The sequence below is a fragment of the Bidens hawaiensis genome, unplaced genomic scaffold (genome assembly GCF_021521415.1).
Source record: "Bidens hawaiensis isolate Kalapana, Puna unplaced genomic scaffold, B.hawaiensis_p1.1 tig00049415_1, whole genome shotgun sequence".
In the NCBI taxonomy this organism is placed as follows: domain Eukaryota; kingdom Viridiplantae; phylum Streptophyta; class Magnoliopsida; order Asterales; family Asteraceae; genus Bidens; species Bidens hawaiensis.
This window is the reverse complement of record NW_027498848.1, coordinates 25083-31082: the sequence shown is the minus strand read 5'-3', so window position 1 is coordinate 31082 and position 6000 is coordinate 25083.

Sequence of the window (6000 nt, the reverse complement as noted above, 5' to 3'; positions counted from 1 at the left end):
AATTAGTTTATGTAGCCTTATTAATACTTGTTTATGGTTGTGCAACATATATATAATATACAACCCTTGTTTACCTTTGGTAGTTACTTCTCCGATTCCGGTCGGTGAGGTTTCGGACCCCATAAGGCAAGGCTTCATGGAGGACTTCGTGTCCTTGATATATATACATCTATATAACTTGTTCATACATATTAATCTTGCTTATTTTAGTTTGTTGGTCATGTTTACAAGTTCCATGGTTATGGGTTTTTAAGAGTCTATGCTTCGGTTTAACCGTAAATAGCTCTAAACCGTAAACCGAACTTTGTTACTAGTTTTGTTTGTTTAAACATACTTAGTGTTAGATCTAAGTTTCTAAAATCATTTTTACAAATTCTATGGTTATGGGTTTGTAGAATCTTACCTCGGTCTTAACCCGAAACACGATCCGAACCGAAAACCGAACTTTTGTTTAAAGACTTTATTGTTAACTTTTGGTATTTTTTTATTTGTACATTATTATACAAGTTATTTAGTGTTTGGACATGTGGAAACCATCTATGAACTTGTTGTAAGATGGAAACCGAACCAAACCGATTCTTGCTCGCTTAAGACACACAAGTGTGTTTTTTTAGCCATCAAGACTTGTATATTTCTTTAAAAATAGTTACAAATTGATTTTTAAATATTTTCTTAAGTACTTGGAAATGTTGGATCCAACTTGATCTCATAACAAAGTTTGGACCGACAAAACCGAACACTCGCTTAACGTGCGTTGTTAGTTCTAAAACAATGGAACTACATACTTGGTTAAGTCTTATTAAATTTTATTGAGTTATCTCATAACATTCGATATTTTGGAAAGTTGACTTTTGGTTTGACCAATTATCAAGACCCGAACCGACAACCCGAACACTCGATAAAAAAAAACCAGTTTTAGTATCTTTATTCCAAAGGGATTTGCATTCTTGCATTTTACCCACCTTATTACTTAACATTGGTTGAGTAAATATTAAGGTTAGATACTTTAACCCGGTTTCGAGCAAACTTACATTTTTAAAGGGTTATTATTATAAATTCTTAAATAGTCACATTTTAAACCTTGAACTTTAATTATTTACATTTCTCAACATTTATTTTGTTTAAAGACCTTCAAGACAACCTTTCTAAATTCAAGACTTCTTTTCTTTTTAGGCATTGTGCGTTAAACTCGTCGTTCCGACAAATCTCCAAATTATCATCTTTCAAGTTTACTACTTGAAGGTGAGTACTTCATACCCCATTTTCCATCTTTTATTTTGGGGGTGACATTTCATACTTATTCAACAAAATGCTTTATATTTGAATCTTAAACCACAAACGTAGTTGTATCTTTACCTAAATAATTGCTCGATTTGGTGTTCTATGCTTATATGCCTATGTGTTTATCGCTTTTGGTTGGTGGAACTATAAAATCCTAGACTATTTGGCATCCCCTTATAGCAAGGTGTCGTTAACGTAATGCAATTAACGATAACTATAAAATCCTAGACTATTTGGCATCCCCTTATAGCTAGGTGTCGCTAATGTGTTTGGCGATATCTATTTATCCAAATTATCACTTTTATTTATCGTTTCGTATGCAAGTTTTGTGGCTATCTTTATTATAGACTAATATGATTAAACTTATGAAATGCTCACCGACCTTTGTGTTTACAAACTTTATTTTATTGAAATGTTGCAGGTTTGCATCTTGGTTGATTTATGATTGTGAAGAAAACGACATCAAAGACCTTAGGATATTAGTAAAAATGAACAATATCAATTTGCCATATTTTGTGATATCTTATTTATGGTTATTTTATGGATAATTGTTATGTGACATTTTCGATGTTGTGAAATGAAATGAGTTTATTAAATACTGTCACTTTAATTAGTGTCATGTGCTTATGGACAATCGTTACACCTCGGCATGTTCCGCCGTCTTTGGCCGGGGTGTGACAAAATATGCCTAAATTAGAGCTTATGGAAAACTAATACCCTCAAGTCCTCAACCCTTTTGGTTTCATTCAATCATTTAGAAAAAGACACTGTTTAGGGGGTGTTTGGGATTCCTTATTTTACCTCCTTATAACTTTTCATTAAGTTAATAAGTTATAAAAGTGTAACTTATGAAACTTTTCCTCTCACAATATAAGCAATCTCAAACACCTTAGTACTTTTCAAAAAGTTAATAAGTTATAAGTTGGTGAAAATAAGCAATCCCAAACACCCCTTTAGATAATGCAACCAGTGGCGGAGCTACAGCTTGGCCACCGGGTTCGTCCGAACCCGGTCTTTTTCGGTTTTATATATAACCTATAATATAGAATTAACGAGTGAACCCATGCTTTTTCGACAAACGAACCCAGTTGAAAAAGTGAAAGAAGTAGAAAAAAACAAACGTACTCGCTGTGTTTAGGAATTTGCAGGAAATGTGAATGAGTTTTATATATGTAGTTGATGTGAGAAAGAAGAAGAAAGACATGTGCTATCCTTCCAGAATTTATGGTTAAGTTAGTTTAGGCTTTGGGTCATTACCCACTCCAACATTATACTTTTAAGTTTTAATCTTTCTTGTACATCCCCTTTGATTATTTAATTTATCCGGGTCATTAATCTAGTGAGTGAACTATAAGTTCAAGAATATTTTAGATTCTTTAAATTGAACTTTTTTTTATGATACAAGTGAAATCTATAAAATTAATTGTGAACCCGGTTAAAACCTTTTCGTTTAGCCACTGATTATATTAATGTTAGTCCATTATGTTAGAGTAACGTTACTTCTATTTGGTAAGGTCTCTTGAATTCAAAAGTCTAAATCTAAGATATATTTTCGACCCCACAACTTAAATGTTTAAGTTATACCGTTGCGTCCATTCATCTTTCTTTTATTTTGATTTTCAAATAATCAAATCCAATACGGGTAAAAAGCAATGTTGAAAGTCGTGATTGAAAATATTAAGAAACGTTTTTTAAACATGAAAACGTGTATGAAATAATTATTACACATAATAACTTTTTTTAATTTAAAATGTCTTTATATTGTATTTAATGTTGACAATTCTCTTTTCTAATGATAGTGATATTGCATTCTATTTATCCGACCTGACTCGACTCGTCCGGGCTTGAAAACTTTGACGCCGTAGAAAATTCAAACATCGAAAAATCTCGAACCCATAGGAAAAAATTCCTGGCTCCGCCAATGAATGCAACAAGCTAATAAATCATTCCAACCATCTTTTAAAGGTATGTTCATGGTAAGATAAACTTTGTAACGAGAGGCGCAAATCACCCGGCTTATAAGCTAACAATTAAATTATATAGAGTTAACAATTTGAACGTAATTGACAAGAAGTTGAAACCTCCCCGATGCTCCAGTTGCTCAAAAAATATTCCTTAACAAAAGTCGTATAATTGACCAAACTTCGTGGACAATTTTAACACTTTACTCAAAAAGTTTATTTTAAATTAATGGTGTTAAATTATTATTACGGATATACAATGGTCACACGAATTATTAAATGAATTAGGTGTTTTGTCAGTTGAAAAAGATTTGTTACAAAAAAAGCTGACTAAAAATATTCAATAATTAATCTGTTTATATATGTTAATAAAATATAAACTTAGTCTAAGCATGTTTAGGCACATGGTTATATATATTAATAAAATATACTAAAACAATATGTCTATAAACTTTTTAGTTATTGTTGCGGGTCCTCAACCCGAAAAAAACCCGAGTAAAGGAGAAGCTGCTATCACAATATAAAGTTTAAAATAAAGTAAGAATTTTTTATTTTGATTTTACTCCAAATTGGTTTTGAGTATATATATATAAACCACTCTACATACACTCAAAATTTTTTCATTTCCAGAAACAAAAAATGCATTTTCTTGTCACAACACATATGAAACTATTAGGACTCATCAAGTGTCATGGAGTCACTACTTCACCACTTTTAGCCATCTTAATATGCCCCTTCTTTATGAAAGTTTTAATGAGTTTTGAGGCCAGTCCAAGACATTGTTGAATCCATGGTTCAAGATTCAAGACTTTTCGTGTTTCAGTTAAGCCGGATCATCGGTTTAGAGGACGAGAACGAAGGAGGAGAAAGAAGATTGAGCCGAGTTCGTCGTCTTGTTTACGACAGGTTGGCTCACACTGGAAGATCAATAGCTTCTATAGGAGATCATGAACACAACTTGCATACTGTATCAATGGTGGCTCTCTAAGGTTATAAGCTTATTGTGTATTCAAATAATAATATTAGAGATTTTGAAATTAATGCTGATGGATCCAAAATGGTACTTCATTATTATTCCAAAACTTGTTTGTTAGCCTGGACTGTGACAACAGCAAATCATTACATTTTTGGATCAAATTATATAAAAACAAAAACATTCTAAAAGATAATGTTTAATTTGCTTGCAGGATAATATTCTACTGTATATTGTTCTTCACAGATGATGATGAGTCAGCAGTTGGCTGCCACGTCCAGGGTTTCTCTGTTATTTTGTTGTTGCTTTTGAGACTTTTTTTTAATGATTTGTTTATTTTTGATAATATATGCTGCAATTTTCAGATCTTAGTTATCTTTATTTTTTTTAAAAAATGTGTTGCTTACTTGCTTTACCTCAAATAATCACACCATATTATTATAAATCTTATGTTTGCATAGAATGGAAAATGCATGAAAATTTGCAGCATAGATTACTATATATCTATTATGTTTGTAGTTTTCTGTTTTTTGTTTTTTTTTTTGGAATTTAAGTGGAAATGAGGTATTTATACAAAATACTTAAAAACTTTATACACTGAATTTTTTAAGGAAATCAAGATCAATGATAGAGGCAAGTCTTAAAAAACTAAGTTATTTCACATGGGTTCATATTTTTTTCCTTTTCTGTTTATTTCTTTTAGCTCATTATATGAGATATCGATTATGTGCTTTAACTGGAAAACTAATGAAATCTCAACCATAGTATTATGAGTTTATGGCATGTCTCTTTTCATTGTTTACCTGGGGTCTATATATTATGTTTTCTTTTATATATCATTATCATCGTACTCAGTAAATCCCACCAATAGCTTACCTCTACCCCGTAGGAATAGAGAGGCAAGCCTTTGACATAAGTCACATAACACTCAACCACCAGGACACAACGTTAATGACTCGTTCACTTTCGCTTAAGCTACATTGTCTTAAACCGTATCCAATGATCAATTAGGAATGACTCTAGCTTTTTCATAGAAGTCATTACCTATAGTTGTTTTTAGGGTTGTAAATGAACTGAACGTTCAACGAACTGTTCGGCAGGAAGTTCGTTTATTTCGTTTGTTTAATAAATGAATGGACATGAACAAGAAATTCCGTTCGATAAGTTAAACGAGCGAACATGAACAGAGGTCTCGTTTGTTCATTTGAGTTCGTGAACGTTCGTGCATTTACGTTCATTTATATTTGTTTATTCATGTTCGATTGTTTATTTTGTTCATAAAATTTCTTTTTATAATTATTTATTTTATCTAAACTCTTTATATTGTTAATTTTATTATTATTTTAACAGTTAAAATAGGCCTCATTTATGTCATTTGTGTTTGTATGTGTTTTTTTAGAAACTTAACGAATGAAAACGAACAAATATGTTTTCTTAATAAGTGAACACGAACAAGAAATATTGTTCGGTAGCGTTCGTGAACAAGTTCAAATGCTTAATGAACGAACAGAAACAAGGCTTTGTTCGGTTCGTTTACAGCCCTAGTTGTTTTATACAAAGGAAATACATGTAAAATGTAAATTGTATCCGATTATTTTATTTATTTACTTTTTTTGAAAGGCTAGACGGTAAACATTTATGAGATAATTGGAACTTTAATAATTGGATTACCCCAGTGAGTAAAATGACAGAAGGTGAAAAGAAAAAGGCATGGCTGAGGTTTTCTCCAATGCTTTATGGAAACGAGGAAATGAAAAACTTTGAACCGGTACTAGGTTTTTTTTT